The sequence below is a fragment of the Prionailurus viverrinus genome, chromosome B3 (genome assembly GCF_022837055.1).
Source record: "Prionailurus viverrinus isolate Anna chromosome B3, UM_Priviv_1.0, whole genome shotgun sequence".
Classification (NCBI taxonomy): domain Eukaryota; kingdom Metazoa; phylum Chordata; class Mammalia; order Carnivora; family Felidae; genus Prionailurus; species Prionailurus viverrinus.
The window spans coordinates 115,700,616-115,724,024 of record NC_062566.1 but is presented as its reverse complement, the minus strand read 5'-3'; the positions used below and the strand labels follow the sequence as shown (position 1 = coordinate 115,724,024).

The following is a 23,409-nucleotide window of genomic DNA, read 5'->3' as shown; positions in this document are numbered from 1 at the left end:
CCCTGGTTTGATGCCTGTGGCCCACAACATCCTTAACAACAGACAGTCATTGTCTAACTTCAGAGGGTAGTTTGCTTAACTGGTTCCTAACCAGAGTGGAAAAAGAAAAGGGGACTCCTCAAGTGTGCCGTCTACGTTGGGCAGAGTGCCATGGGTCAGAAGAACTAAGCTGACCATTGAGATCAGAAAGTTCTTTCCAGTCTCAGCTAATTTCATTTTTGGGGGCTTGTGTATTGAGCATTACAGTGTCTTCCCCTTAATAAGCATTTACATTGTGCCAGAAACTATATATGTTGCATCTAAACCTTCCACCACTAGTGGAGGAAGCCAAGGCTTGGAGAGGTTAAGGAACATGTCCAGTCATACAGCTAGTGGGACAGAGCTGAGGTTCTAGCCCGGGTTTATCTGTCTCTGGAGACCTCCCAGTGCCTCCTAATGCCACACCGTCCACACCCCTCATATTAGAGTGGCAGGAGTGGCCTTTAGGGGTCAAAAAGGCACTGGGCTTCCAACAGCCTCTGAGGCCCCTTAGGTTCTTAGGGATATGAGCCCTGTGTCATTGCTCTGTCACGTGAGTAAGGAGCCAATGGATGAGGCTGGAGTGGGTGCTGAGAAAGCTGAGTAGCAGGCCTCTGAGACCTGTACCCCAGCCTTGCTGGGGTGCCCAGCCCATACCTGGAATGGCTCTGAGAAGTTCCAGATATGCCCACCAGTCCCTCTGCCCTGAAGGGAAGACTGCATGGAAAACTCCCAGGGCTCACAGTCCCTAGCCTGGGTGGATGGCTTCGTAGAGCCCAGTGGCCAGTTGCACCCCGTGGGAAAGCCTTGGCCCTGGCCTGCCTGGGAGCCACGGTGGTGCCGCCTCCTGCCCACGGCTTGGCTGGGCTTGGTTCAGCGGGTTCCCAAGTGGCTTGACTTCCTCCCCCCTACCTCTCCCCACCCCGCAGTCCCCAAGGAGCCAGGGAGGCCACTGGCAGAGTTGGCTCTCAGGCCCCCAGGCCCTCAGGCCTCCCCAAGCCCCTTCTCCTCACACCTGGGAGTCAGGTTTCCCCAGGGATCAGGAGGGGACCCTCCAACCTCCCGAGAGCACCCCTGCCCCAAGGTCTCTTTGGGACTGGCAGGCCCCATCCCCACTCCTTCCGCTGCACACTGAGGCTCCACTCTGGGCTGCAATAACAGGGCTTGGGGTATGGGCTGTTGTTTTTGCAGCTGGGCTGGGGCGGAGCGGCAGCGGGAAGGCGGCAAGGGTACTGACCGTCTGAGAAAGCCCCGAGCCCGAATTCCCACTAGAGCTGGGACGGCCCCTTCAGGCTAGTCAGTGCGCCATGCCTGCGGAGAGGCCCCGAGGCAAGGCTGGAGGGGTGGGAGTGGGGGGGGCGGGAGACAGAGAATTAGGCCAGCCAGCAGGGGAGCGAGAACTTGGGCGGACCCCAAGCCTTTCTGAGCCAGCCCTCCCCCCAGCACGCTGTGCTTCTCCCCTGTGTCCAGCTGCAGCTGGACCGAACCTCTCCCCCTCCCCACCCCCGCACATCTGGGAGATGCTGAAGCAAGCTTCCTTAAAACAAACAACAAACAAAACAAAATATCTCATTTACTAGGGGCAAATGTTGGAAACTAAAAAGAACAAAGGTCACCCATAATCCCTTCACTCAAAAATACTCATTAAGAACATTTGATGTATTTCTCTATGACCTCTTTTTTTTATTGTGATAAAATGTACATAACATTTATCATTTTTATCATTTTTAAGTGTACAGTTCAGCAGTGTTAAGTACATTCTCATTCTTGTACAACCGTCACCATCTCCAGAACTTTTTATCTCCCCAAACTGAAACTTTGTGCCCATTAAAAAATCACTGTCCGTCCTCCCCAGGCCCTGGCAAGCACCCTTCTACTTTCTGTCTCTAGGTGTTTGACTCTTTTCTAGGGGCCTCATGTAAGGTGGAACCATACAATCTTTGTACATTTCTGTCTGGCATATTTCACTTAACATAATGTCTTCAGGGCTTGTCCATGTTGTAGCAGGTGCCAGAATTCATCCCTTTTTAAGGCAGCATAATATGCCCTTTTATATTATATATATATATATATATATATATATATAATTTATATATATATAAGTAATTATTATATATTACACATATAATTATATGTTATATATGTATATATATATCAAATTTTGTGTATGTGCTCAGAACATATTTTTTCACATAATTAAGATTATACTTTGTCAGCTGTTAGATATCCTGATTTTTTTTACTCAGATGTTGCCACGTCATTAAAAATTTTCCCTAAACCTAATCTTTAGTGCTTACTCTTTAATTCCCTGTGTGCATAGGTATAGCATAATAGATTTATCCAGTCTCCAACCATTGGCTACTGAAGTATCTTCTTTGTTTGTTTGCTATTATAAGTGACACTGAGAGGGGTTCCTGGGTGTCTCAGTCGGTTGTAGGCGTCCAACTTCGGCTCAGGTCATGATCTCGTGGTTCATGAGTTCGAGCCCCGCGTCAGTGTCTGTGCTGACAGCTGGGAGCGTGGAGCCTGCTTTGGATTGTGTGCCTGTCTCTCTCTCTGCCGCTCATGCTGTCTCTGTCTCTCTCTCTCTCTCTCAAAAATAAGTGAACATTAAAAAAAAAATCTAAAAGCATAAAAAATAAAAATAAATGATGCTGAGAAAAACCACCTCTGTAGAGATTTGTATAGACCCTCCTGCAGCTCTGAGTTCTGGCATTTCAGATTAGTTCCCAAGGGAGAGTCCCAGACGTGGAATTGCTCATCAAGGTGATCAACACTCCCCTGTCTTCTTGACAACTCTCACCCCAGACTTGTCAGAAAAACGCCTGTCGCTTCTCCCACAAACAATGTAGGAAATCCAGAGCCTTTTCCTTCGTTCACCACACGTTCAGATTTCTGAGCGTTCTGGTACCTGGCACTGAGCAACCAAGATGCGTGTGCTATGCCTCCGTGTTCCCTGGGGAAAGGTGAGGCCCTCCAAACAGCGGTTCTAGGTACCCAACCACCTTCAGATGCCTTCTGAGACTGCTCTGCCCTGGCAGGCTGGCCTGTGCCGTTGAGGCGGCAAGTTCTTGATGGCCACGGGCAGAGTGGCTCGGGAGAGAGCCAGCCTGGGCTTCAGTCTCCTCAGGGAGATGGCAGCACAGAACCAGCCTGGGAGCAAAGAAGTGACTAGTGGGGTAGGGGGGCAGAGTCTCTATCCTAGGTGTGGTCCAGGCTGGGCCTGGACAACTCTGCAGACTCCTGAGTGACTGCTCAGCCGACCCCATGCGGACAGATAGCTGCATTTATGGTCGCTTTACCGGGGCTTACTGCAGGCTAGCCCCAAAGGCCCTAGTAAGGTTCCAGTAAAGCTAGGTTCCTCTATTGTGGCCACTTTACTGGCAAGGCAACTGAGTTCCACAGCCATTTGGTACCTTGCTCGAGGCATACAGCTGTGTGTAGTAGAGCTGGGATTTGTAGTCGGGCATCTCGAACCCTAGGCTATCCCTATTTCTTGCTTCTCCTTCCTCACAGGGGCTATGCTGGCATCCCAGGGCTGGGGAGGAGAAAGGAAAGAGCTGCAGACCAGTGACGGATGGTCTGTGGGGAGGGGGTTGGCTCCCCTCTCTGCTCAGCCTCGCTAAATCCTAAACCAGAGACCCCTGGCCACTGGGATTGAGGAGTGCTTCATGCCCCCAAGGGGACCTGGCTGGGGCAGAGACGGGGGCAACCAGAGAGTGGGTGGCTGGAGACTGCACTGCACACAAAGAGCCTGATTGTGTTACAGACTCTGCTCTTTGGGAAAGTAAGTATCACGAAGTCGTCTTGTTTTGGACAATCTGGTGTCCCAGAAATCCGAGCCAAAGAAAACATGGACAGAGGAACAGGAGCCAAAAATGCCGAAGCCCACAGGTGAAGCCGGCCCTTCCGGGGTTGAGGACGGGAGCTCCCATGGGTTCCCAAGCTGGTGCCAATGTCTGGAGCAACCTCCTTGCTCATGGCTCCCAGGGGGCCAGGCCCTGGACTGGGGAAATTCTTCCACAGACAGATGGGAAGAAGAGATCAGGGGAGATCAGAGCCCCCTGCGGACCGGCAGGCCTGGGAGCCTGGATGCAGAGGGGCCTCACCACATCCAGGAAGCCCTGGGAGCCTCGGAGATCCACAAATTCTGTGGGCTCTGTGCCCGAGCCTGAGGAACATGCATTGAGATGAGCCAGGTTGGGGGCTGGCCAGGCCTCTGGTGTCAGAGCACCCTACAAGGCAAGGGAAGGCAGCTCAGTGGGAACCCAGGCAGGGAGGGGTGATCTTTTTTTTCCGGAACAGGATTCCCTGTGGGGTACAGAGCAGAAGTCTGTGGGCTGCAGAGTCTGGGACGTGCCTGTTGGACTGGGCTGGGGTCAAGAGGGCTGCCCACTGGCCTGGCCTCGTCAGCCAAAGCCAACACAGGAAATGCCAAGCAGACCTCAACGTCCGGGCACCTAATTTGCTCTGGCTGGCAGGGAGCGCCGCCTCCCCAGCTCGGGCCGCGCAGGCAGCACCGGCGGGCGGCGGGGAGGGAGCGGTGGCCTCGGGTGTTCAGGGGATGCGCTGTCCCCGCGCCGTCCTCGCCGGCCCTCGGCGGCGGCCGCGGGGCAAGAGGAGCCGGGCAAACACTCGGGAGGCCAGCCAGCAGCGCGAGGAGCCAGGCGTTACCCTGGACGGCGGCCACCGGCTTGTTGCTGGGATCCAGTTTCCCGCTCCTGCTCCTCCGAGAGGAGAGCTGCAAGGGGTCAGCCCCTCCGCCAAGCCCCAGGAAGGAGCCTGGTGGGCAGACGGTTGTTAACGCCGCCGCCGCCGCCCGGGTGATTAGCTGCTGTAATGGGCCCGCGGAGGAGCCGGGGAGGGAACAGCGTGTGCGGCAGCCGCTCGCGCTGATCCGATTAGTTGGTGAATTGACACTCAATCCTCCTTAGTGATTTCCTTTCTGCGCCCCCGCCGGCCAGGGCCAGAACCGTGGGGGTGGCGTGGGTGGTGGGCAGAGAGGAGACTCCGGCCTTCTCCAGACACCAGCTGGGGGGGGTGGGGAGGGTGTGGGGCGGAGGGTCTGCACTCCGGCTGGATGCCGCCTGCGCGCCGCTAAGAACCACTCGGCAGCCTCTCAGTGACTGATGGGCCAGCCTCGGGTGAAGGGATGGGCTCTGCTCTTGCCAGTAGGGACCCTCTCTCCCATATGCCCAGTGGCTCTGGTGCAGTGGAGCCTGGGAGGTGCAGTCTGTTCTCTGGGGCCCAGCATGGGGCCTGGCACAGAGCAGGTTTGCCAAGGAGATTGGCAGCGTGAGTGGATCAGTCTTCCCCAGTTGGCCTGACTGCCTTGTGGGAGAATCTCTGTGATTCCTTCCAAGGCCTGGGTGGCCCTTGTGGGAGCATTTTTCCAGACAGTCTCGGGAATGGCGAGCTCTCCAAAGGCCATCCGGTCCATTCCCCTGCCTCTAGGCAGCATCCCTTAAGCCTTCTCCGAGGGGCAGCTGTGCTACACTTGGGCCAAGTTCCCCTTTTCGGCATTAGTGTGTGTGCATGCACGTGGGTGCGCACATGCATGCGTGTGCCCGGGTGTAAAGAACCCATGCCTGCCCAGAAGGAACACTAGATGTTTTCTTCCTTTGCCCATCCTCTGTGTTCTCTCAGCTTCCAGCATTCCCTCCCCTGGAGGTCCCAGGCAGGGGGGAGGAAGGCTAGGTGTCTGGCGTGGAGGCTTCTGGGTCACAACATTTTCAGAGCTGGTCTTATTTATACTTCAGGCTGGACTGGCCTCCCACTTGCCTGTCCCCTCAGCTGTCTTCCTAGAGGGTCCCTAAGCCCTGTGACTACGAGCCGGTTCTGGTTGCTCAGGGTCTGGGCTGTGGAAAGGGGTGCCTCCCTCCCCGCACTGGTGAACATGCTGGAATGGTAGCCGGTGGCAGCAGGGGAATACAGGACAGTAGTCCTGGAGGGAGAACACAGGCCTGTCCGGTCAGCATCAGCAGGCAGGGGCAGTGGCCAGCACCCACCAGTGGTGTTAGGCAAGAAATGCCCCCTGAGGCCAGGGGAGGAATGTGTCGCAGGCACTTTAGGGGCTGAAATGCCATCTTTCCTTCCCTCTTGATAGGTTTGGTTTGAAAACCCCTCCACTACCTGCTAACCAGCCCTGTCCAGCCCAGGCCTCTAGGTCCCCAGAGCCACAGAAGACCCTGAGGGATCCTGGGAGACACTGGAGGAGGGGTGCCACTGCATCCAAGCAGATCCTGTGCCCACTCCTAGCCCACTGCTTCCTTCTCATTCCCAGGCTCTCTCTCCCACCCCAGCCCTCACTTAGGGGTTTTCCAGCCTCTCTGCTCCATCATATCCACCCGCTGCAGGAAAGAGGCTGGAAGCTGTGACAGAATGAGAACAAGGCCTGGCTCTGCAGTCTGGGACAGCCATTAAACCTTTCTGAACCTCAGTGTTCTCATCTTTAAAATGGGAGTGAGGAATACCCACATTCTACTTACTGCCTTGGAAGGATATCAATGATGCATTGTTGAGTGAAAACAGCAGGATGTGGTGCAGAATGCAGTGAAGATGGTCTGGAAGGAGATCCCATAAATTGTTGACAGAAGGTACCCCTGGAGTATGAGAGTAGCCAGGGAGAGGGCAGATAATGGGTGAGGGGGGGGAGGAGAATTTTCACTTTTACTTAATATACTGTGATACCGCTTGAATCTTATTTCAGCAAGTGTGGGCCTCTTTTGTAATTAAAAAAAAGAAAGTAAGGGTTCTGTCTTAAAGGGCTATTGCCAGTTTTCAATGTGAATTTGTTGAGTGAGTGAATGAATGAATGAATGAATGAGTGTACATCTAGCTCAGGACATGCTTCTCTTTTCCCCTCTGAGCCGAGACTCAGGCTCTCCCTCCCTGCTTAGCCACGTTCTTACCCTGAAGGAGTTAAAACAGCAGCATTTCCAAAGCAGTGTAGAGGGGATCCAGAAGCCCCGTGAGGCCTGGGTGGGATGTGCGGAGGGGAGGGAGGCAGCAACCCTTGCTCCTCCTCAGTCCCCAGCCCCCTCAGGCCACTAGGGCCAGCCCACTCTGCTCGGCTCAGGACCTGCTTCCAATTACCCATGAAATCTGAGCTGGAAGAGACCTATTAAAGTCCCATTTAGTTTGATCCCTCTAGGGGCCAGGGATCTTTTCCGGCGACATTCCCCTCCTTGTCCGACTGGGACTCCAAGCCCTTTGGATGTTATCTCCTCCTGGGTCAGTATGTTGACAACTCCAGCTGTGACCCAGGCCACCCTGGAGCCTGAGCTGATCTAGGCCTGTTGTGGTTGAGGGGCCCCCAAACCCAGCTCTCTTCCTACCTTAGGGCCCTGTGAGATAGCAGGGCAGCACAGCAGGACCGGCCTACCTGCAGCCAGAGCCTGGGCCAGCCTGCACCCCTCTTTCCAGGCCGTTCTGCAGGTGGCCCTATGGCTCCTGGGCCTACCTGTTCAGCCCACAGGAAGCCCTTACTAGTAGGGCCATCTTTCACATGTTCCCAGTTGTGCCTGGTACAAGGTCCCATGTTTCATAACACAGGTTACATAAGAGATAATAAATAACGGTGATTAATGACCTCCTCCCCTCATCCCTGGGCTCGCCTTGGCCAGACCTCCCAGGGAAGGCACAGGAGCTCGAGGAGGAGGAGGAGGAGGAGGAGGAGGGGAGCCCAGGGTGTGTCGGGGGGAGTCATTCACCCTCCCCGCCCCATTCTCCCTAAGCACCTCTACATGTCCTCTTCCATGGCCACTCCCTGGGGAGCCAGAGGAGGCCACCAGGAAAAGCAAGGCTGGGACCCCAAAGTCCCTGAAGAAGGGGGGCCTCCAGCCCTGAGGCAGCGGCCCCAGAGCTCTTCTGACCTCAGCCAGGGTCCACTGTCACATCCAGTTGGCCTTGGCTCCCTGAGGACCACCCGGTGAGGGATCGGTGAGGGATCGTGCCCACCGAGGCCTGCTGTCTCCCTGCACCCACCTCAGCACCCCTCCCAGTTTGAGCCTCTAATTGCCTTTCCACTGGGTGGGAGGCCCAGGGCTGCACTCCAAAGACTGGGCGGGACTGGGCTGGGCCTTTGGGGGTGGTCTGCTGGGAGAATTCTGGAGCAGCAGGGAGGGAGTGAGGAAGCCACTTTGGGGCCAGGGCTGGGGCAGCCACTTGGAGGTGAGAGGAGAGCAGCAGGAAATGAGGGATAAGAAGGTTCCGGAGGAGGGAAGGATCTTGGGAGCAGTGCACGGAAGTACGCCTGACTAATTTCTCTCCCCAGATGCCCCTCTGGGCCCCATCAGAGCTACAGAGGACAGAGCCACGAGACTGGAGAGGGGCACTTCTAAAGGTCATCCAGGCCAGTCTCTCACCTCTGACCCCCTCCACCAGCCCTGTGGGTGGATGTGGATCCTGTTGTGGGATCCATCTGTTTGAGGACACAGATTTTGTGGTCTTTGTCAGTGAAGGACACTCCTTCCTTGGGTCTAGCCTAAGCTTCCTCGCTGCACTTTAAGCCTTTATATCCTTGTTCGGTCTAAAGTGAGTTCACACTAACTTGTTGCTTTGTTTTTTCAAAGTTTAGTCCCCTGAGGAAGGAGGACCATAGACCTGGCATTCTGTGGGTACTCTGGCCTTGTCACCATCCCCTCTGCCAGGGCCCAGCGTAGGCAGCCCCTCACAGGCCTAGGGTGTGGGCTCTTGTTGCCTGGGGACCAGAACAGAACCATTATCTCTTGCTGGACCCCTCCTGAGCCCTCCTAGTTCCGGTTACCAGCTCAGTGGGGGACAGGGGATACTGAGGCGTGGGGACCAGGGGCCAGGTCACCACGGAGCCAGACCCCCGACACTCACAGCTGCTCACTGCCACAGCCTAGTGACCTCACAGGAATTCTGCATTTATCTCCGTCAAAAGTTAGGATGTCACATACAGCCCCCCCTCGTGCCCCTGGAGGTTGGGAGGTGCATGGAAGGGAGACTGACCGGCCTTGGCCTTCCCCAGTAACCTGGGCTGGGCAGAAGAAAGTGTAGCAGGACACGTACACCCAGTGCACAGACAGATTTGCCTGCATGTGCAAGCACACACCTTCAACATACACAACCCCCCCGTATAGGTTCACGTGTGCTCACGTGCTTTGGCACACGGGGCCCATGTGCATTCACAAGTTCACTCAGACATGACACACCTGCTCCCACGCATGGAGAGGCATACTCATTCCCACACATTTCTTTTTTTTTTTTTTAATTTTTTTTTTTTAACGTTTATTTATTTTCGGGACAGAGAGAGAGACAGCATGAACAGGGGAGGGGTAGAGAGAGAGGGAGACACAGAATCGGAAGCAGGCTCCAGGCTCCGAGCCATCAGCCCAGAGCCTGACGCGGGGCCCGAACTCACGGACCATGAGAGCGTGACCTGAGCTGAGGTCGGATGCTTAACCGACTGAGCCACCCAGGCACCCCTCGTTCCCACACATTTCTAAGCACACACACAGCTCCCTGTGCATATGCTTGCTGACATCTTCCCATGAACATACATGTATTCATCCACACACAATGACATACTCATTTGCACTGACACAGACATTAATGGGAGGTTGTCAGCCGCTGCTTGGTTCAAATTATAGAACATATGATGCAGGTTGTGCAAAAGCCATTGGCTCTGGAGATCGGGGAGGGGGCAGAAGACGAACCCTGGGCCCCCCTTATGCCCTTTCAAGAGCCACCAGCCTCCCAGGGCCATGAGACGCAAGGGTGGGTAGAATTTCAGTATGTGAGTGGTGGTGTGTGTTCTAAAGAGAGGGGATGGCCTGAGCAGGGGGAGTAGAGAGGGGCGGGTTCAGACCAAGTTTGGGGAAGGCTAGGGAACCACTTGACTAGAGTAGAGGGTTCTCTGGCACAGGCTAGGGGATTGATGAAGCCCAAAAGGGCAAAAGGCCTTTTCACAGTGGGGAGCCATGGAAAATGTTTGAGCAGGACACCATCAAGACCAGAAGCTTTTTTTTTTTTTTTTTTTTTTTTCCCTTTGGGAAGTGTCATTCACTCAGTGCTCTGTGCCTCATTAGCAGGAGACACAGGAAACAGTGATTCTGCCTGGAACAGATGGGGAGGAGCACGAGCTTCACATCTGACACGGGCCTCAAAGGATGGGTAGGAATTGTTTAGACAAGGAGGGACAGGAAGAAGGACCAAAGCTGAACCTGGCAGCTAGGGGAAGGAGGACTGAGTTACTACTCACGTGTGCCCTGTCGAGCCAAACAAAGGTTGTCTCAAGGAGCTGAACACAGCGTCTATGCCAGAATCAGGAGCGCAGGCAGCTATGACCAAGCCCACCAGGACGATCAAAAAGAGGCGAGCAAACAGTGCCAGATGCTTCCTGGGACGGGCTGACCTGACCCTGGCAAGCAGGGGACCTGGTCTGAAGAAGTGAGGGCCGTTAGGGTGAGGAGAAAGAAGGAAGTTTCAGAGTCAGCTGGCTGGCCTTCCAGAGGGACCCATGCAGGGCTCAGAGGCACCCAGATAAAGAAGGGGTGGAGGTATGGAGACCACCTGGCCCTAATCCCTGTCACATCCCCTCACTGGGAAACCTAACTAAAGACTGCCTGTCCAGCCTCCACCCACCCACGACCCCACCATCCTGCTGAGATTTGTCACTGAAGGACCCAGCATTCCAGATTCCAGCCCCGCCACGGTCCCATTGCCAACCTCCATCTCTTCGGAGCGGGAAACACCACATCCCAGCTGTCTGTCCCAAATCCACCTGGAGGCCAGCCAGCTTGGCTGAAGCCCAACTTAGGCCAGACCCTGGAGACGCTGCCGGGAAGAGGCCAGGACTAGAAGGAAGCGGCTGAGCCAAAGTCGGACCCCTTTCTGGGCCCTACCCTGTAGGATTCCCCCCGGCACACCCATGGGCTTGCCTATTGCCACATACTGAGTGACTGGTCCCCTGGACTGCAGACTCTAGGCCTTTCTGTGCAGTTCCGAAGAGATACAGGTTGCCATGACAGCCGGTGGTTGGATTCCACCCTGATTGCCAAAGGCCTGGAGGCCTGGCTTTGGGCCCCACTCGGGATAGAAGTGAATCTGTTGAGAACCCAGAATCCTATCGTGCAGACTTGAAAGCTTGTCAACAGGCTTGCGCAGAGACCCTCACTCTGAGAACAACTTCCTCCTTCTTCCCCCGCCCTCCCATCCTCAGCAGCCCAAGGCTCCCAACAGCAGCAGCGGCTCTCAGTGCAGGGTTGCGGGGGGCACCATCACCACTGCAGAAGAAGAAAGGGGTGGTGGGGGGGGGCCACGGCTGCTGCCCCCTCCCTGGTTCACCCTCTCATCCTCCAGACACCAGCCCCACTGGCCCCCCAGCCTCCCGAAAGGACAACTCCTTTCTCCCTTCCCTTCTGCTTTATTCTCCACTCATTCAGCTCCCACCCAGGAGACACTTTTCTGCTGCCCATGGCAACTGGGTGCCATGATTTGTTTGCCACGTTCCATGCAAATTCCCTCTTTGTCCCTTTTGCGGACCAGAGAGAGGAGACAGAGAAACCCAGAGTCAGGGCAGGATAGAGAGAGTCAGAGGACACAGCATCTGAGAGACAGTCCCCAAGGACACCTGGGGGCTGGGGGCGGGATGGAGACACATAAGAGGATGGTGAGACCGAGGCCCAGGGGACTCTGAGCAGTGCCACACGAGGAACAGCTCGGGTGCTCCTGCAGGGACCGAGATCCTGGAAGGGTCACCTGGTAGGCCGTGTCAGGGGCGAGTTAAGGGTGTGATTTTGCAGTCAGAGACGTGGGGGTGCCTCTTACATGCTGTGTGATCTAAAGCAAGTGCCTTCACGTCTCTGTGTTTGGGTTTCCTCAGGGAAAAAGGGCCTACGGCTGTACCTGCTATTCTTGTGAGACACAAATAAGAGCTCCTGGCACCTAATAAGCAAACTCTAGGTTAGGCTATTATTACTCTTATTTTCAGAGCTTTGGTTTCCCTTTTAGTCAGAGGGAGATAATAATACAGATGCACCCCAGCGGCGGTGGGGAGTGAGTGGTGCATTCGGTAGATATCGTCGACGAGGGGGTCCCGCTCCTGGCTCGCCTGCCCCAGGCCGGGGTCCACCCCAGATCCCAGCCCTGCACCTCGCTCTGCCGCCGAGGCCCCTGGGGCAGGCCCCGTGCCCAATCAGGCAACAGGTGGCAGGGCCGGCAGAGCACAGGTGCAGCCTTGCAGGGGATGTGGGGGGTGGTCCCGCCTGTTTCCTCCCCACGCACCGCTTCCCCCAGCTGCTGGCTGGGCCGGCCGTGCCTGGGAGGAAAGCTGGGTGGAGGGAGGTAGCAAACACAGCCACGTGCAGCCCTGCAGCCGGGGCTGAGTAAGCCTGGCTTCCTGCAGCCACCGTCAGCAGCTTTAGCAACAGTGGCCAGTGGGCGGCTCACAATGCCTGCTGGGGCAGGAGCTCTGCTACCGGGCAGGGTCACTTCCCTGAATTGTCCTCACCACCGGCTCCCCCCCACCCACCCCCAGCACATCTGGCCAGCCTGCCCGCTTGCCTGCTTGGGGAACCATGGAATGCCCAGCTGGAACCTGACTCCACCATCCTGGGTGGCAGCCAGCATCCAGGCCTTGCTAGGCCGGGGGTGGGGGGGGTGGGGGGCTTAGCCGGGCACTTGCTCTGGGGCTCGGACACAGCATGAGGCTGGGGCCTGCAGAAGAGCCAGGCTGGGTCTGAGTTGGGCCCACGCCCACCGTACCCTCCAACAGGCAGCAAACATGAGTGTCCGCTCTGTGCAGGGCTCTGCACAAGGACCGGGCTCAGGCCACCCTCTCCGCAGCCCTCAGTGGCAATGTCTCTCCCTATCTTGGTGGGAGTAACCCGCTGTCTGACCTTGCACAGGCCCTGCGACCTCTACCTGAGCTTTCTCAGCCAGCGGACGTCCAGCCGGCAGAAATGCAAATGGCCAGTACTCGTATGGAAAAATGTTCAAATTGACGGCCTAGTAACAAGGAAACATATCCGGAGCCAACCCTGAAATACTACTTTCACAGAACCGATGGCAGAGGTAAAAGACCGGTAATACGGAAGTTGCCAGGGGGTAGGGATCTCTTCACTCTTGGGCATTGCAGGGAACAGTGTGAGCTGGAACAGTCCTTCTGTAGGACAACTTGATGACGATAAGCATCAAAAGTCCTTGACCTAGAAATTCTACTCCTAGGAATTTAAGAGACCTGACCAACAGATATGTATAAAGATGTTCACTGTAGCATTGTTAATAACAGCGCAAACATTACATATAACCTAAATGCCCGATTATAGGTAGATTTGAAAAGAAAATTTTAGCCACGTGGTTGCAAGTATCCCCTGGGGATACGATCATTAAAAATGACACCAAGTAGTAGCACTCTCAAACTTGACACATTTTTTTTTTTTTTTGACAGAGAGTGTGAGCACACATGGGGAAGGGGCAGAGGGGGAGAGAGAGAGAGGGAAAGACAGAGAGAGAGAGAGAGAGGGAGAGAGGGAATCCCAAGCAGGCTCCACGCTCAGTGCAGAGCCCCACAGGGGCTGGATCCCACAACCGTGAGATCATGACCTGAGCCAAAATCAAGAGTCAGACACTTAACTGACAGAGCCACCCAGGTGTCCCCGGCACTCTCAAACTTTAAGAGACATAAGAATTGCCTGGGGATCTTGTTAAAATGAAGATTCTGATTCAACAAGTCTAACATCAGATCTAAAACCCCCCATTTCTAGCAAGCTCCCAGGTGATGCTAATGCTGCTGGACCCATAGAATTTTCACTGCTGGATAGGAAAAGCCATCACTAAAATATGATAGAATGGAGAAAAGCATGCGACCAAACAATAAGATGCCCTTTTTATAAGAAAAAAAGATATATGAGGGGCAGCTGAGTGGTTCTGTCAGTTAAGTGTCCGACTTCAGCTCAGGTCATGATCTCAGTTCATGAGTTCGAGTCCCACATCAGGCTCTGTGCTGACACGCGCAGGGCCTGCTTGGGATTGTCTCCCTCTCTCTCTGCCCTTCCCCCCACTTGTGCACACACATGCTCTCTCTCTCTCTCTCAAAATAAATAAACTTAAAATATGTGTGCCTTGAAAAAACCTAGAGGGATATACAACAAAATATTAATAGGGGTTTTTATGAATGATGAGGTTCGGTGATTTTTATTTTCATCTTTATGCTAATTCATACTTTCTACAATGAATTTATATTATTTAATGAAAACAAAGTGACTGTGCAGCTAGGCCACACCCCGAACCTGAGAGGTGAGTCTCGCGGGAAGGGGAAGCATTGCTGAGACCAGTTAGAAGCGTTTCCCTTGGTGCAAGAACCAGCCCTGAACCGGAAAGGCCTGGCCAGGAGTTCTTTGGACTCGGCCATGAAGAAGGGGCAAAGTTAGGGGGACCCCAGGTGGTAGGCTAGCAGATGAGCCCTACATGTGGTAGCAGGCACAGGCCTGGAACCGAGGCCACCAGGACCCTGACAGTGGAACACAAACGTCTCAGGCTCTTGCACTGACCAACTCCTGTTCCCTCGGTGTTTGTGGCCCTTTTGTCCTCCCTTCCTCGGAGCACCCACTGGAACCAACAGGGTGGGAGCAGTGGGAGTCAGGAAGTGAGACACCCCTAAGGGAAGGCGAACCTAGTTTCGAGGGCCGAAATCAGAATCCCAAGATGGCTCCTCAGAAGCTCTTCTCCCAGGACCAACCTCCACGGAACTGGGTTTTCTTTGATGGGGAACAGGTCTTCTGCACAAAGGATGCTGCATTCACCTATCGAGGGACGGAGAATGCTCTAGAGAGGACTGTTAAGTGTCTGCTCAGTATTTTGTGCGGTAACCTGCTGGATGTGCTTAGGTAGGCCCTGCGACTTAGTCTACTGAGCTTTCTCAGCCATAACAGAGAGGAAAGTTACCTGGGGTCTTGTGGGCCTCCCAAGACAGCAAGCTTCAAAGTCTTAAAAAAAAAAAAAATTCTCTTTTCACGTTGTAAAAGGATATACCAAAGCTGAGAAGCCCACCTATCCTTTGTCCTCTTTTAGAGAGAAGATGACACAACCCTTCCATATTGCCCCGTGGGGTCCACCCCCCCAGACATCCTACCTGCCCCGACCACAGGCACTAGAAGTTTCGTTTTTCTATGCCACTGGTTCTTTTTTTTTTTTTTTCCAACGTTTATTTATTTTTGGGACAGAGAGAGACAGAGCATGAACAGGGGAGGGGCAGAGAGAGGGAGACACAGAATCGGAAACAGGCTCCAGGCTCTGAGCCATCAGCCCAGAGCCCGACGCGGGGCTTGAACTCACAGACCGCGAGATCGTGACCTGGCTGAAGTCGGACGCTTAACCGACTGCGCCACCCAGGCGCCCCTCCACTGGTTCTTAAAGTATGAACAGCATATGAGATGACTTGGGTATGTTTTTTGTTTTTTTTTTAACTTTTCATGTATGTATTTATTTTGAGAGAGAGAGAGAGTGCGCGTGCAGGGGAGGGGCAGAGAGAGAAGGGGAGAGGGAATCCCAAGCAGGCTCCATGCTGCCAGCGCAGAGCCCGACACGGGGCTCGAACCCACGAACTGTGAGATCATGACCTGAGCCGACATCAGGAGTTGGTCACCTAACCGACTGAGCCACCCAGGTGCCCCAATTTGGGGCATGTTTGTGATCATTTCGGCTAGTCTTTAATAACATTGAAATCATGGAGTGAGAAAATTATCTGCCTTCCAATCCTCCTGATGAGTCAAGGAGAAAGCCTCAGTTAGGGGCTAATGTGTCTCTCATACCTCATAAACAAAAAGAGAGCAGGCCCCAGGCTCAGAATCCTCACCAGCAACAACCACCTAGAGTTTAATTGATTTTTACAGTTACCTTCCTAAGGTAGTGCTATGACGTTTCCTTTAAAGCTAGTTCCTTTTTAAGATGAATCAGTATACACAAACAAATAAACAACAGTGTAGGTGATATTTGGATATGGCGAGCATCAGGAATGTGCCATCTTCCCCCTGGAGAGAGGCGGGGAGTGGTCACTCGGATGGACTCTTCTGAGGAAGCCCCAACCCCGACCCCCAACTGCAACTTACATCAGCTCTGGGTCTTAGGGGCGACGCCTTAGCTTTTCTTCCTAATCTTGCTGGTTTTGAGTGTGTCAGGGGCCAAGGGTGTGCCTTAGGCCCCGGTACCCAGCAGGGGGCCTGGAACAGGGTAGGTGGCATTCAGAGAGTGCTGAAAGGCCTGAGGTCAGAGGTCAGGGCTGAGAAACCGAGTTTGGTCCAGGTCCCTTTCCAGCTGCGTGGCCCCAGACAACTCAGTTCCATCTCCTCACTGGATGCCTCACAGGGGTGTTTTCAGCCCACTAAGTATATGAAAGGGGGCTGGAATCACCAAATCTCTATAAGGGATCATGAATTTTATTACTGGTCGAAGTACAAATCCAGTGTCACTGAAGACTGAGTGTAGATACTGAGAAGTGAAGACAAGATAGGACGAAAAGAAGGGGCGGTGAGATGGGGTGGGACGCAGGGGAGCTGGGAGGCGGGATGCCCAGGACCATGCTTTTCCTTCACAAACTGATCTAGGTTTGGGAGGACCTGGAAACCACCCCCTGTGACTTCAGGCATAGCACCACGCCCCCCAGCCTGCCCCCGAGGCTCCCCAGCAACGTCTAGCACAGAAAGCCCGGTCTTTGGAGTCACGTAACTAGTGTTCAAGTTCCAGCCCAGCCACTCGCTAGCTGGGTGACCTGAGATAAGTTAATCTGTTTGTGGCTTATCATTCTCCTCCACTAAAAAGGGGCCGGTGCTAACTCTCAGGGCTGTTGTGAGGATGGAATGAGGTCAGACGTGTGCATGTGAGATTGCCACATAGTAACTGCTCAGTAAGTGTAGGTTCTCAGGCGCTCCTGCAGGTTCCTGGCAGAGAGATAGGGAAGTGATTCAAGGTATGTGAGGTCATCTTGGAGCATTTGATTAGCACTTGAGGAGAAGTGGACTCCCTGAAGGTTTCCTGACCTAAAGCTAGAGCTGGCAAGGTGGAGAGTGCAGTTGTAGATGTCTGCCTCTAGCCCAACTGCCCCTCTGCTCCTGTCCCTTACATTTTACTCAAGGCAGGAGGCAGTGCTGGCCCTTAGGGCCTCCAGGGCTATAGACTCAAAGCCCCTGTTCTTCTCCAAGACGAGGGGAGCTGGGGGCAGAGGAGGATCTTTGGAGAAGCAGCCAAATGGTCTTTGACTCACAGAAGAGCCTGGGGCCCAAAGGGCCAGCTGGAGGTCCACTGTCTGTCTGTTGAAGGCTCTGCTAGACTTTCTGTCTCCTCCACCCCTGGGAATCCAACCATAAGAGGAACTAATCTGGCTCCCCTCTGCACCCCTCGCCCCCAACAGTTTCCTTCCTGTGCTCTCTGGGGGAAGATGAGCGCTGGGAAGGGAGGGATGTGGCTGGTGAGGCGGGTCCAGCTCAGCTGGGCCACATCTGTATCCTTAACAGTGGCCTCCCCATTCCTGCTTCAAACTGCAGGGGAATGGGAGAGCCCCAGTTCTCCCCAGGAAACAGTGATATGACTCACTCCCCAGGATAAGCCATGGAAGAATGCAGCCTTTTTTCTATAAAACTCATGTAGAACTGTGGAACTCATTTTTTTTCCACCTTTATAAGGCAAACTGTGGAGCAGCACATATGTTAACAGAAAACTCCAAAACCAACTGTGACTTGAGTGAGACAGAAGTTTATTCACCTCTTTCATAAAATAATTCTGAATATAAGCAAGCCGGGGCTGGTATAGTGACCCTGAAAATTTTTAGGGATCCAGTGTCCTTCCAACTCATCTTCCTGGTCCAAGATGACTGCACACGCTCCTACCATCATAGTTGAGTCCCAGGCAAAAACTTGGCAGATAGAAATGCTTCTCTCTTTAAAGAGACTTCCCAGAGGTCAAACCCAATGCTTCCGCTTATTCCCAGAACCCTAAGATGCCCTGAGGGGCAGAGATTGGCCAGAACTAAGTCATCGGGCCATAGCCTGCTGTAAAGAAAGCTTGGATAGCTTTCTTTTATCTGGGTAGCACTGGGTAGCACTGTCCTGTCCCATCTCCTCCCATAGCCACTACCCGGTTCAGGCTACTTTCCGTTCCGTGATGACCACAGACCTAGTCTTCCTGCCTCCAGGCCAAACCCACCACCTGCCCAGAGTTTTTCTACAAAATACACATCTGGCCATTTCACTCTCCTGCTCAAGAACTTTCAGTGGCTCCCTGGAGCCCTTGGAATAAACTACGAACTCTGCCTTCAAAACACTTCACAATCTGATCTCAGTCTTCCCTTCCAGATCTTGCTGATCTCCAGACACAGTCCCTCCCCTCCCTTGCACACAGTCCAGCAGCCCCCCCCGCCCAGATTCCTCGATGGCCCTCAAATAATTCATACCTCAGCAAATAATCCATACCTCCCCTTAACTGCAATGCTCCTTTGGCCTTTCGATTCCTGATAAATTTCCATCTATCCTGTAAGACGCCGAATAAGCATTACCTTCTCTATGCAAAGCCTTTCTTGCCCCTCTGTGGACCTCCTGGGAATTTTCTGGGACATTCTCTTTCAGAAGCCTGAAAGTCCTCGAGAGGATAGGCCATCTAAGATTTAGAGCTGCTCACCTGCCTATGACCGTGAGTCATGGCAGACGCTTTGTAGGGTTTTGTTTGCACAGACTTGGTATGGTTTAAGACAACATTAAACCCTTCCCGCTGGATTAGAAGCTCCTCGAGGGCCACCACCTTGGTGGCCCCACCACTGAGCCCAGGGACTGGCACTGAGTAGGGCTGAATGCGCAAAGAACCCAAAGAAGATGCAGCTCCTTCTCTCCCCCGTCGTTAGCTCAAGTCCTGCTGCTTCACCGGCTGGCCCCCACGACAACCTGACCAGTGGCTAACACTCCCAGAGATGACATTACAAGGGAACAGATATGAGCCGTCACAGGGATCCTCACCCACATCCACACTGTTCCGATTATGAGACGTTTAGTCTGTACTGTCTCCCCTGGCCTTTTGACCCACAACAGAGACGGCGTGATTCCTGACAGAAACAGAACCCCTTCTCCACCCCGGGGTCCTCCGCATCAGTGTGAGCACCGAGCAAAGACTCCAAGCCTCTTCCCCAAGAAGCCCCAGGGCCCTGGTTCTAGGCTCCATATCTCTTCCCCTTTCACAGAATCTTCCAGTTTCCGGGGTGAATGCCTTCCCTGAGGGAAAGGATGGCCAGGATTCTCAGGCCAGGGAGATCCAATATTTATCTCGATTCTCCACCGGCAGCCCACACACACGCCACACACGCCAGCATCACCTTCCCCACCCTTTACGTCCCCAGAGCACTTTGCACCTTGATTCTGGGTTTTCAGATGCTCATTCATAATTATCTGTGATTGTCTATGAACGAGACTCACCTCCGCCTCCTAATGTTAAGTGACACAGAGAAGGGGCCCGATGGTGGTGGATGCCCTCTTCTCTCCCATCCTCTCCCAGGATTCCCACTCAATGGAGAAGGAGGACCCTGAGGTTAGCTCCATCCCTTGGAGGGCAGAAGAATAATCTAGAAGACTTATCTCAATCTAGAAGAATAATCTAAAAGCCTCCTCTGGGATGGTTTTCCTGCTATCTATGGTGACCGTATCCTGGTGATCATGGTGAGGTCAGCTTGCAACTTGGTGGGGGGTGATCTGGCTTCCCTCTTTCCCCTTTCTGCAGGAAATGATCAGAGCTGAATTTGTTGAGCACATACGGTGTCCCCAGGCCCTGTGCTACGTGACGGACTTCCACTTTCTCATTTAAACCACACAATCAGCCTTTGAGTTGGAGTTAGCAAGCCGAAAAGACTAGCCTAAGGTCACGTAGTGAGGGAGAAGCAGACTCTGTCCCCCGCACAACACCGCCTTCTTGAACAGCCTCAGCTGGTCCTCGTCCATCCCTCTCCCTTCTGGGGCTTGCTCGCTGAAAGAATTCACTCTCTCAAAGTTCACGTCCTCGCCTGAAACGTGAGAGCCGCAATACTTCCCTCAAAGGTGCCTGTGAGATTCCCTTATATTCAGCATGTCAGGCACAGAGCCCGGCGCACAGGAGGTACCCACCCCCCCCCCCCCGCCCCCGCCCGCCATCGTCCCGCAGGCCTCCCCGTTGGGGTGGGGGAGGAGAAGGGTGACCCGCCATCGCCATCGCCAACCACCCAGCTGTCGCAGAGGCGGGACAGCCCCGAGCTGTCGGCTCCCTGAGCTCCTGTTCCACATCACAGCCGATTAGTTACAAATAGCTTCCTCTCCTCCCGTATCACTTACACAACAGAGAGAAAGAGGCGATTGTTCCTGAGGAGGAAGGTCTCCCAGGCTCCTCTCACCAGGGCAACTGAGAGACGCATGGTGGGGGGAAGAAGAGGGGCAGGAGGAGAAGCAGGGCGTAGTCACAGGAGAGGAGGACGTGGAGGGTCCCCGCAGTTGGGGAGGGACTGCTGGACGTCCACCCTGGTGGACAGTGTGCAGGCAGGGGACCAAGGCTTAGCAAGGCTCCTGAGCTGGGAGGGCAGGGGAGGGAGGCAGCTCTGGCAGCCGCTCGTGAGCCCGATTCCTCGACATCAGCCTGCCCAGTGGCCCCAGTTGGGGAGGGGCTGCCCCCCTCATTGGGTAGCCGCAGCACAGCAGGTGCCTGGCCTCTGGATTTCTCGAGAGCTTTGGACACCACCGGGATCTGAACAAATGCCCTCCCTCAAAGCAGCCGTGACTGGCCAGCCCTCCAGCCCCTCTGGTTTCAATAAAGCCCAATCTGGGACTCAGCGTCAGAGAGGCTGCTGAACACGAGGTGCTGGCTGTGGCCCCAGAGCCTCCCTTTGCCCTTGGTGGTCCTTGACTCTGCTGTCACCGCTAAGCTAGGTCCCTCCGTTAAAGGCGAAGGCCGAGCACGCACAGAGGACCCCTTTGTCATCCTCTTAGCGCAGCTGAGACCAGCTGGCATTTTCACAAAGGGCTTTACTAAATACTAAGGGAGAACAAAACAGAAATAATTACAGAAAACACGAAAAACCCAGCCCTGGCTGCCAAGTGCCCAAAGTACAGGTTTCCGATCCTTTGGTGACGACGCGTCGCCCCAAAGGCCTGGGACGAGGCGGCGGGCACCTTGCCTGGCTTCCCTTGTTCGCAGCCCTCGTGGCGGGTGCCATCTTGTTTCCCGCCCCTGGGAACCGCTGGATCACCCGTGGGCTCTGCTTTGGTCTCCTTTCCAACTTGACCCCACCCCAGGCCCCCCACTGGGTTCTGGTCTCTGGCCAGAAGCATGAGCCTTGTCCCCCGGGGGCTGGCGGGGCTGTGGTGACCAACCCAGGGCGTGATTACATAGTAATGGGAGGTTGTCCTCCCACACTTAACCCCTACCAGAGAGGCCCACCCAAGTTGTATGGAGCATGGGGTCTAGGAGGGCTGCCTCTGAAGACTGAAGGACAATTGGGTAAGGAATGGGCAGACTTGGGACGTCTTCCCTGTAGGGAGAGGAGAGAGTGCTTGGAGGATTGATCCAACTCAACAAACATTACGTGTGCCAGGCACTGGACAACGTGCTGGCAATCCAAGGGTGAACAGGTGTCTGCCTTCTCAGACCTACAGTCTGAGGAAAGACGGACAAGCAGCTGGGCAGTGATGAGACTATGAGCCGGGTGCTGTGATGGAGAGGCAATTCAAGGTGCTGGGGAGACCTGGATGGGGAGGGCCTCACCCAGTGGCCGGCAAGGCTAACAAGCCTGCCTGAAGAAGTGCATGGAGATGGGGCGCCTGGGTGGCTTAGTCAGTTAAGCATCTGACTCTTGGCTTCAGCTCGGGTCATGATCTCATGGTGCGTGAGTTCAAGCCCCACGCGGGGCTCCGTGCTGCTGATGCAGAGCCTGCTTGGGATTCTCTCTCCCTCTCTTTCTGCCCCTCCCTTCCACTCTCTCTCTCTCTCTCTTAAAATAAATAAATAAACTTAAGAAGAAAAAGTGCATGGAGAGAAGGAAAGGGGCTCAGTGTTAAGGCTGAGGTGGGCCCACAGGAGACCCTAGCCCAGGGGGTAGGAGGAGAAGGCAGACGAAACTGACCAAGCAGCTTCCTGCTGGTGACCTTGGCTAGTTGGTGGCTACAGCTTGTCCGGCCTATAAAATGGAAAGGCCCTCGGCCCAAGCTGCCGGCTGCTGCTGTCCCTGCCAGCCAGGAAAGGGGAGATTCTAGTCCTTGGAGATGCTACTTCTCACCCACCTGTGCCACAGCCGGGTCTGGGGCTCAGGGACAAGGTCACAGGGAGTGCGCTTACCTCGTGCCACCTGAGACAGATGCTGAATTGTCATCAAGGGAGTAGGAAAAGTCACAGTTGGGAAATAGTTCAGAGGATCAAGACAATGAAAAGGCTAGGCCAAAATGGGAAAATGAGTCAGGAAGCTGAAAGGCAGGAAATTGGGATGGGTCGAGGCAGGTGTTTTCAGGCTAAAACCATGACTAATGCAAGGTGTGGGAAGCCCGGTGTGCTGGGACGGCCTTGGGAGGAAGGGGCCGGCCTGGCAGCCTGGTGTGCGGGACTAGAACCCACAGCTTCTCAGGGTGACTATTGTCATGGCCCAGACCCTGTGTTTACCTATATTTGTCTGACTCCCTGCAACAGGGTTGGCTCCAGGCCTGGGGTGAGGGCTGCTCCCTGCCACACATCGTCAACCTTGCAGAGTCTGGCAAGCACCCACTCTGCTCCAGCAAGGGGAAGCCTCCGAAAAACGTTCAAGACACGGGCCCTACCTTCCAGGTAGGTAATCAGGTTGGCACAGAAAGCTTATGCCCGCTGGACAGAACTTGGAGAAAGACTTAGGCTGACCCTCACCTTGCTGCTCTCTTAGTAGCTAAATGGCTATGGGGAAATCACTTCAGCTCCCCGCCTCTCCATCTTCCCATATTCTAAATGGGAATCACGAAAACCAGCTCCCAGTGTTGTGGTGGCATTCAGCCGAGCTGAAGTGGCTCAAGCGCCCGGCACAGCGCTTGGCCCATAGTAAGTGCTCACTGAACACCATTTCTTTCCCGGCAACGACGCGTGATTGCGGTGATAACCAGTTCCCTGTGGAGTTTCGAGCATTGGTTCTGCCGGTGGGTCTACTCAGAAGGCCCCAGACAGCTGGGGCCCTATCGCCTGGATGGTGATGGGGAGAATACAGGGCACGGGAGGCGGGGGAAGGAGTGAGCACACATTCACGCGGACAAGCCAGTCCCTCCATCATCCTGCTCCTCTGCAATTGGCAGAAGCAGAAAAGTCTTTATTTTCTATCTGTCTCATGTCCGTGATGGCAAAGACCCTGCCCTGTAACAGGAGTGTTTTCATATCTCTAATAAGAATCCAAAGTTGAATCAGAAGTCAGGCTGT

At 54.4% G+C, this 23,409-nt stretch overlaps 1 protein-coding gene across 4 annotated transcripts in view; it reads left to right on the top strand.

Annotated features, from left to right (window-relative positions):
• Window positions 1-23,409, top strand: part of PGF (placental growth factor) — a 52,469-nt gene that overhangs the window by 14,028 nt on the left and 15,032 nt on the right. For all 4 annotated transcript variants that reach the window (XM_047864365.1, XM_047864362.1, XM_047864363.1 and 1 more), the window contains 2 exons: window positions 12,894-13,059; window positions 22,663-22,797. The gene's annotated coding sequence lies outside the window, so the exon portion shown is untranslated. The remainder of the gene's footprint in view (window positions 1-12,893; window positions 13,060-22,662; window positions 22,798-23,409) is intronic.